We start from the raw sequence: 10,414 nt of genomic DNA on the forward strand, positions 1-10,414 counted from the left end.
AACAACATTCCCTTTATATATAACAGAAACAACGTTCCCTTTATATATAACAGTAACATCATTCCCTTTATATATAACAGAAACAACATTCCCTTTATATACAACTTAAACAACATTCCCTTTATATACAACTTAAACAACATTCCCTTTATATATAACAGAAACAACATTCCCTTTATATACAACTTAAACAACATTCCCTTTATATACAACTTAAACAACATTCCCTTTATATATAACAGAAACAACATTCCCTTTATATATAACAGTAACAACATCCCCTTTATATATAACAGAAACAACATTCCCTTTATATACAACTTAAACAACATTCCCTTTATATATAACTGAAACAACATTCCCTTTATATATAACAGAAACAACGTTCCCTTTATATATAACAGAAACAACATTCCCTTTATATACAACTTAAACAACATTCCCTTTATATATAACAGAAACAACATTCCCTTTATATATAACAGAAACAACATTCCCTTTATATATAACAGTAACAACATTCCCTTTATATATAACAGAAACAACGTTCCCTTTATATATAACAGTAACAACATTCCCTTTATATATAACCGAAACAACATTCCCTTTATATATAACAGTAACAACGTTCCCTTTATATATAACAGGAACAACGTACCCTTTATATATAACCGAAACAACATTCCCTTTATATATAACAGTAACAACGTTCCCTTTATGTATAACTGAAACAACATTCCCTTTATATATAACAGTAACAACGTTCCCTTTATATATAACCGAAACAACATTCCCTTTATATATAACAGTAACAACATTCCCTTTATATATAACAGTAACACCATTCCCTTTATATATAACAGAAACAACGTTCCCTTTATATATATCAGTAACAACGTTCCCTTTATATATAACAGTAACAACGTTCCCTTTATATATAACAGTAACAACATTCCCTTTATATATAACAGTAACAACGTTCCCTTTATATATAACAGAAACAACGTTCCCTTTATATATAACGGAAACAACGTTCCCTTTATATATAACAGTAACAACATTCCCTTTATATATAACAGTAACAACATTCCCTTTATATATAACAGAAACAACGTTCCCTTTATATATATCAGTAACAACGTTCCCTTTATATATAACCGAAACAACATTCCCTTTATATATAACAGTAACAACGTTCCCTTTATATATATAAGAGTAACAACATTCCCTTTATATATAACAGTAACAACGTTCCCTTTATATATAACAGAAACAACGTTCCCTTTATATATAACTGTAACAACGTTCCCTTTATATATAACAGTAACATCATTCCCTTTATATATAACAGTAACAACATTCCCTTTATATATAACAGAAACAACGTTCCCTTTATATATAACAGTAACAACATTCCCTTTATATATAACAGAAACAACGTTCCCTTTATATATAACAGAAACAACGTTCTCTTTATATATAACAGTAACAACATTCCCTTTATATATAACAGTAACATCATTCCCTTTATATATAACAGTAACAACATTCCCTTTATATATAACAGAAACAACGTTCCCTTTATATATAACAGTAACAACATTCCCTTTATATATAACAGAAACAACGTTCCCTTTATATATAACAGAAACAACGTTCCGTTTATATATAACAGTAACAACATTCCCTTTATATATAACAGTAACATCATTCCCTTTATATATAACAGTAACCACGTTCCCTTTATATATAACAGAAACAACGTTCCCTTTATATAATACAGTAACAACATTCCCTTTATATATAACAGAAACAACGTTCCCTTTATATATAACAGTAACAACATTCCCTTTATATATAACAGTAACATCATTCCCTTTATATATAACAGTAACACATTCCCTTTATATATAACAGTAACATCATTCCCTTTATATATAACAGTAACATCATTCCCTTTATATATAACAGTAACAACATTCCCTTTATATATAACAGAAACAACGTTCCCTTTATATATAACAGTAACAACATTCCCTTTATATATAACAGAAACAACGTTCCCTTTATATATAACAGAAACAACGTTCCCTTATATATAACAGTAACAACGTTCCCTTTATATATAACAGAAACAACATTCCCTTTATATATAACAGTAACATCATTCCCTTTATATATAACAGTAACCACGTTCCCTTTATATATAACAGTAACCACGTTCCCTTTATATATAACAGAAACAACGTTCCCTTTATATAATACAGTAACAATATTCCCTTTATATATAACAGAAACAACGTTCCCTTTATATATAACAGAAACAACGTTCCCTTTTCTATAACAGTAACATCATTCCCTTTATATATAACAGAAACAACATTCCCTTTATATATAACAGTAACAACGTTCCCTTTATATATAACAGAAACAACGTTCCCTTTATATATAACAGAAACAACGTTCCCTTTATATATATCCGCAACAACATTCCCTTTATATATAACAGAAACAACATTCCCTTTATATATAACAGTAACAACGTTCCCTTTATATATAACAGAAACAACATTCCCTTTATATATAACAGTAACAACGTTCCCTTTATATATATAACAGTAACATCGTTCCCTTTATATATAACAGAAACAACATTCCCTTTATATATAACAGTAACAACGTTCCCTTTATATATAACAGTAACAACGTTCCCTTTATATATAACAGAAACAACATTCCCTTTATATATAACTTAAACAACGTTCCCTTTATATATAACTGTAACAACATTCCCTTTATATATAACAGTAACAACATTCCCTTTATATATAACAGAAACAACGTTCCCTTTATATATAACAGAAACAACGTTCCCTTTATATATAACAGTAACAACATTCCCTTTATATATAACAGAAACAACATTCCCTTTATATATAACAGTAACAACATTCCCTTTATTTCTAACAGAAACAACGTTCCCTTTATATATAACAGTAACCACGTTCCCTTTATATATAACAGAAACAACGTTCCCTTTATATATAACAGTAACAACGTTCCCTTTATATATAACAGAAACAACGTTCCCTTTATATATAACAGTCACAACATTCCCTTTATATATAACAGTAACATCATTCCCTTTATATATAACAGTAACACATTCCCTTTATATATAACAGTAACATCATTCCCTTTATATATAACAGTAACAACATTCCCTTTATATATAACAGAAACAACGTTCCCTTTATATATAACAGAAACAACGTTCCCTTTTCTATAACAGTAACATCATTCCCTTTATATATAACAGAAACAACATTCCCTTTATATATAACAGAAACAACGTTCCCTTTATATATAACAGTAACAACGTTCCCTTTATATATAACAGAAACAACGTTCCCTTTATATATAACAGAAACAACGTTCCCTTTATATATAACAGTAACAACGTTCCCTTTATATATATCCGAAACAACGTTCCCTTTATATATAACAGAAACAACATTCCCTTTATATATAACAGTAACAACGTTCCCTTTATATATAACAGAAACAACATTCCCTTTATATATAACAGAAACAACATTCCCTTTATATATATAACAGAAACATCGTTCCCTTTATATATAACAGTAACAACGTTCCCTTTATATATAACAGTAACAACGTTCCCTTTATATATAACAGTAACAACATTCCCTTTATATATAACTTAAACAACATTCCCTTTATATATAACAGAAACAACATTCCATTTATATATAACAGTAACAACGTTCCCTTTATATATAACAGAAACAACATTCCCTTTATATATAACAGAAACAACATTCCCTTTATATATAACAGTAACATCGTTCCCTTAATATATCACAGGAACAATGTTTCCTTTACATATAACCATTAACAGTGTTTCCTGGAGTCTATATTTTGCCACCTTGATCTCATGTTCTCCCCTTAACCCCCTGGATCTGAACTCCTGCACCACACATTGACCACAGAATATCCAGCGCAGTGCAGGCCCTTCGGTCCTCGGTGTTGTGCTGACCTAACCTGAAACATTCCCTTTATATATAACAGTAACAAAATTCCCTTTATATATAACAGTCACAACGTTCCCTTTATATATAACAGTAACATCATTCCCTTTATATATAACAGTAACAACATTCCCTTTATATATAACAGTAACAACATTCCCTTTATATATAACAGTAACAACGTTCCCTTTATATATAACAGTAACATCATTCCCTTTATATATAACAGTAACAACATTCCCTTTATATATAACAGTAACAACATTCCCTTTATATATAACTTAAACAACATTCCCTTTATATATACCAGTAACAACATTCCCTTTATACATAACAGAAACAACATTCCCTTTATATATAAGTTAAACAACGTTCCCTTTATATATAACAGTAACAACATTCCCTTTATATGATAACAGTAACAACGTTCCCTTTATATATAACAGAAACAACATTCCCTTTATATATAACAGTAACATCATTCCCTTTATATATAACAGTAACAACATTCCCTTTATATATAACAGAAACAACATTCCCTTTATATATAACAGTAACATCATTCCCTTTATATATAACAGTAACAACGTTCCCTTTATACATAACAGAAACAACATTCCCTTTATATATAACTTAAACAACGTTCCCTTTATATATAACAGTAACAACATTCCCTTTATATGTAACAGAAACAACATTCCCTTTATATATAACAGTAACAACATTCCCTTTATATATAACAGAAACAACATTCCCTTTATATATAACAGAAACAACGTTCCCTTTATTTATAACAGTAACATCGTTCCCTTAATATATCACAGGAACAATGTTTCCTTTACATATAACCATTAACAGTGTTTCCTGGAGTCTATATTTTGCCACCTTGATCTCATGTTCTCCCCTTAACCCCCTGGATCTGAACTCCTGCACCACACATTGACCACAGAATATTCCAGCGCAGTGCAGGCCCTTCGGTCCTCGGTGTTGTGCTGACCCAACCTGAAACCCATCTATCCCACACCCTTCCATTCTCGTCCATCGGCCTATCCAATGCCCATTTAAATGCCCTTAAAGTTGGTGAGTCTACTCCTGTTGTAGGCAGTGCGTTCCACACCCCGACTACTCTCTGAGTTAAGAAACTCCCCCTGACCTCTGACCTATATCTATCACCCCTCAGTTTAAAGCTGTGTTCCCCTCGTGTTAGCCACCACCATCCGAGGGAAAAGGCTCTCCTGTCCACCCTCTCAAACCCTCCGATTATCTTGTACATCTCTATTAAGTCACCTCTCCACCTTCTTCTCTCTAACACCCTCAAGTCCCTCAGCCTTTCCCCGTAAGACCTTCCCTCCAGACCAGGCAACATCCTGGTAAATCTCCTCTGAACCCTTTCCAAAGCTTCCACATCCTTCCTATGACGCGGTGACCAGAACTGTACACAATACTCCAAGTGCGGCCGCACCAGAGTTGTGTACAGCTGCAGCATGACCTCGTGGCTCCGAAACTCAATCCCTCTCCCAATAACACACTGTACGCCTTCTTAACAACCCTGTCAACCCGGGGTGGGCAACTTCCAGGGGTCTCTGTACGTGGACACCGAGATCTCTCTGCTCGTCTGCGCGAGCACTCTGCAAGTTCAGGATATACCACATCCACTGTGTGCCCTGTACACGCCTCACATAGTGTACCCACAGAGTATACCCACCCAGTTTATTCATCATAATGTACCCTTCGCAATGTTGTGCTGGAGATCATCCCCTCACCCCCCCTCCCCTTCCCACAGTCTTGGGAACTGGATTACCTGAGATCGGGGCAGATTAGGAGGGAGGGTGCGGTTGGAGGGGGTGACAGAGATAGGGAGGGGGTGTAGGGGGGGACAGAGATAGGGAGGGGGTGTAGGGGGCTGGAGGGGGGGACAGAGATAGGGAGGGGGTGTAGGGGGCTGGAGGGGGTGACAGAGATAGGGAGGGGGTGTAGGGGCTGGAGGGGGTGACAGAGATAGGGAGGGGGTGTAGGGGGCTGGAGGGGGTGACAGAGATAGGGAGGGGGTGTAGGGGGCTGGAGGGGGTGACAGAGATAGGGGAGGGGGTGTAGGGGGATGGAGGGGGTGACAGAGATAGGGAGGGGGTGTAGGGGCTGGAGGGGGTGACAATCTCATGCACTCCCCTTCTCCCACAGCCTCTCCTGCCCAGGAAGCCCCCTCCTCCAAAGAAGCCTCTGCCCTTGGACCCCAACAGCCGACTGGTTTCCATGACGACGGTGGAGCAGCCTGAGCACACGGCCTGGCATTCCGTCCCCTCGCCCAGGTGGGTGACTCGGCCAGGACCCTCACACTCACCCTCACCCTCTGGGTCAGCGCTGAGGGAGTGGGCGCTGTCGGAGGGACAGTGCTGAGGGAGTGGGCACTGTCAGAGGGTCAGTGCTGAGGGAGTGGGCACTGTCGGAGGGTCAGTGCTGAGGGAGTGGGCACTGTCGGAGGGTCAGTGCTGAGGGAGTGGGTGCTGTGGCAGGGCCAGTGCTGAGGGAGTGGGCGCTGTCGGAGGGTCAGTGCTGAGGGAGTGGGCACTGTCGGAGGGTCAGCGCTGAGGGAGTGGGCTGTGTCGGAGGGTCAGCGCTGAGGGACTGGGCTCTGTCGGAGGGTCAGTGCTGAGGGAGTGGGCTCTGTCGGAGGGTCAGCGCTGGAGGGAGTGGGCACTGTCGGAGGGTCAGTGCTGAGGGAGTGGGCTCTGTCGGAGGGTCAGCGCTGAGGGAGTGGGTACTGTCAGAGGGTCAGCACTGAGGAAGGCAAGCTGCTGTTGGCGAACGATACTCTGGGGAGCTGATGGGCGCCACAGAAACGCAGGCCAATCGCACACCGCTGGTTCAAGACCTCTGACCGTTCTCTTCTTTATTGCCCCCCTTTCTCAACAGGCCCGCCCCCCCTCCTCCGGGAAAGAAGCCCCGCCCTTGCCCCCTCTACCGTCGTCTGAAGTTTGACAGGGAAGCCTGACATGGGGAACTCGATGGAACGCTGTTGACGCCGCTCAGGAAAAGACGCTGCTGCGGGGTGGGGGATTGGCTGTGAGGTGGAACCCTCCACCCCTGCCCATCCCCCGACCTCCAACATCGAAACCCCCACCCCCGTCCGTCCGAATACACGAGGAATTGCCCCCCCCACCCCCACCCCAAGCATACTCCCACCGGCGGCCATATTGAAAGTTCCGAGGTTGGGGAGATGGGGTTTGGTGTGTTCTTGTCGTTTGTTTTCTCCTTCACCATCCCTGGTTCCGGAACATTCCACCCCAGGGGGGATCTGAGCTGTTTCCGTCTTCCGTCCGCCAGAGAGGGGCCGAATGGCCCGGGACGGGCTGCGGGGCAGCTTAGTGAAGCTTGGACCCGGCCATTCCAGCCAATCCGAAGGCTGCACTGTCAGTCGCATGGGATAGCAGGAGGCCATTCGGTCTCCCCACCCCACGACCCACTCCACCTCCCGCGTTTGGGCTCCCAACCCCCTCACCCCAAAACCAACATCCACTGCCCCATAATAAACCTACCCCCCACTGTCGGAGGGTCAGTGCTGAGGGAGCGGGCGCTGTCGGAGGGTCAGTGCTGAGGGAGCAGGCTGTGTCGGAGGGTCAGTGCAGAGGGAGCGGGTGCTGTGGGAGGGTCAGTGCTGAGGGAGTGGACACTGTCGGAGGGTCAGTGCTGAGGGAGTGGGCGCTGTCGGAGGGTCCGTGCTGAGGGAGTGGGCGCTGTCGAAGGGTCAGTGCTGGGGGAGTGGGCACTGTCGGAGGGTCAGTGCTGAGGGAGTGGGCACTGTCAGAGGGTCAGTGCTGAGGGAGTGGGCACTGTCGGAGGGTCAGTGCTGAGGGAGTGGGCACTTGTCAGAGGGTCAGTGCTGAGGGAGTGGGCGCTGTCGGAGGGTCCGTGTTGAGGGAGTGGGCACTGTCGGAGGGTCAGTGCTGAGGGAGTTGGCGCTGTCGGAGGGTCCGTGCTGAGGGAGCGGGCGCTGTCTGAGGGTCAGTGCTGAGGGAGCGGGGCGCTGTCCGAGGGTCAGTGCTGAGGGAGTGGGCGCTGTCGGAGGGTCAGTACTGAGGGAGTGGGCGCTGTCAGTGGGTCAGTGCTGAGGGAGCGGGCGCTGTCGGAGGGTCAGTGCTGAGGGAGCGGGCGCTGTCGGAGGGTCAGTGCTGAGGGAGCAGGCTGTGTCGGAGGGTCAGTGTTGAGGGAGCGGGCTGTGTCGGAGGGTCAGTGCTGAGGGAGTGGGCTGTGTCGGAGGGTCAGTGCTGAGGGAGCGGGCTGTGTCGGAGGGTCAGTGCTGAGGGAGTGGGCTGTGTCGGAGGGTCAGCGCTGAGGGAGTGGGCTGTGTCGGAGGGTCAGTGCTGAGGGAGCGGGCTGTGTCGGAGGGTCAGTGCAGAGGGAGCGGGCGCTGTCGGAGGGTCAGTGCTGGGGGAGTGGGCACTGTCGGAGGGTCAGTGCTGAGGGAGTGGGCACTGTCAGAGGGTCAGTGCTGAGGGAGTGGGCACTGTCGGAGGGTCAGTGCTGAGGGAGCGGCACTGTCGGAGGGTCAGTGCTGAGGAAGCGGGCGCTGTCGGAGGGTCTGACCTCACAACAATTTATTTATTAACGCCCCCGGTCCCTCACGAACGCCGTGGGTCTGGAACGTTGACAGACCTTTCCCCGGGACTGGTGAACGGGAGGTGGGCTCACGGTGGCGGGGGGTCTTTGCGTGGGCAGGGAGGGGGTCAGTAATCAGGGGGTGCGCTCTCTCAAGACCCCGCGCGCAACCACCCCCCAGTCTTTGGGGGAAGAGGAGTCCGTGTGACCCTGACGTGGAGGCTGAGTGATCTCACTGCGGCAAAACCCTCTCTCTCCCCCTCGGACAGAGCTTCATGGGGGTAGACTGAAATCCCCACTGCACCCACACCCACACCCACACTCACGGGGGAGGGGGGTGGGGGGGGGGTGAGGGTTACAAGATTCTGCACCCCCCCCCCACCCCACCGCGTGTGCGTCCGTCTGTCTGTCTGTACAAAGGTGTGCTTTTGGCAATATCAACCAGGACACTCAATAAATGCCATTTTCACATCGTTGTTGGAGTCGGGGGTCACCTTCACACACTCCCCCGCCATCCCCTCCCCCCCCTGTAAATACTGACACACTCCCCCTCCCCACCCCCCCTGTAAATACTGACACACTCCCCCCTCCCCACCCCCCTGTAAATACTGACACACTCCCCCCTCCCCACCCCCCGTAAATACTGACACACTCCCCCCTCCCCTCCCCCCCTGTAAATACTGACACACTCCCCCCTCCCCCCCCTGTAAATACTGACACACTCCCCCCTCCCCCTCCCCCCCCCTGTAAATACTGACACACTCCCCCCTCCCCACCCCCCTGTAAATACTGACACACTCCCCCCTCCCCACCCCCCCCTGTAAATACTGACACACTCCCCCCTCCCCACCCCCCCCCTGTAAATACTGACACACTCCCCCCTCCCCCCCCCCCTGTAAATACTGACACACTTCCCCCTCCCCCCCTGTAAATACTGACACACTCCCCCCTCCCCACCCCCCTGTAAATACTGACACACTTCCCCCTCCCCCCCCCTGTAAATACTGACACAACTCTCCCCCCTCCCCACCCCCCTGTAAATACTGACACACTTCCCCCTCCCCCCCCCTGTAAATACTGACACACTCCCCCCTCCCCACCCCCCTGTAAATACTGACACACTTCCCCCTCCCCCCCCTGTAAATACTGACACACTCCCCCCTCCCCACCCCCCTGTAAATACTGACACACTCCCCCTCCCCCCCCCTGTAAATACTGACACACTCCCCCCTCCCCACCCCCCTGTAAATACTGACACACTCCCCCCTCCCCCCCCCCCCTGTAAATACTGACACACTCCCCCCTCCCCACCCCCCAGTAAATACTGACACACTCCCCCCCTCCCCTCCCCCCTGTAAATACTGACACACTCCCCCCTCCCCACCCCCCCTGTAAATACTGACACACTCCCCCCCTCCCCACCCCCCTGTAAATACTGACACACTCCCCCCTCCCCTCCCCCCTGTAAATACTGACACACTCCCCCTCCCCACCCCCCTGTAAATACTGACACTCTCCCCCCTCCCCACCCCCCTGTAAATACTGACACACTCCCCCCTCCCCACCCCCCTGTAAATACTGACACACTCCCCCCTCCCCACCCCCCTGTAAATACTGACACACTCCCCCCTCCCCACCCCCCCTGTAAATACTGACACACTCCCCCCTCCCCACCCCCCCCTGTAAATACTGACACACTCCCCCCTCCCCACCCCCCTGTAAATACTGACACACTCCCCCCTCCCCACCCCCCCTGTAAATACTGACAC

General features: G+C 46.1%; 1 long non-coding RNA gene across 1 annotated transcript in view; it reads left to right on the forward strand.

Annotated features, from left to right (window-relative positions):
* The window catches only part of LOC140453970 (uncharacterized), a 78,373-nt gene extending 69,255 nt beyond the window's left edge, over positions 1–9,118 (forward strand). The window contains exons 3-4 of the long non-coding RNA XR_011952530.1: positions 6,231–6,358; positions 6,963–9,118. This is a non-coding gene — a long non-coding RNA (uncharacterized lncRNA). The remainder of the gene's footprint in view (positions 1–6,230; positions 6,359–6,962) is intronic.
* Positions 9,119–10,414: the final 1,296 nt, after the last annotated feature.

Source organism: Chiloscyllium punctatum, chromosome 28, assembly GCF_047496795.1.
Source record: "Chiloscyllium punctatum isolate Juve2018m chromosome 28, sChiPun1.3, whole genome shotgun sequence".
In the NCBI taxonomy this organism is placed as follows: Eukaryota; Metazoa; Chordata; class Chondrichthyes; order Orectolobiformes; family Hemiscylliidae; genus Chiloscyllium; species Chiloscyllium punctatum.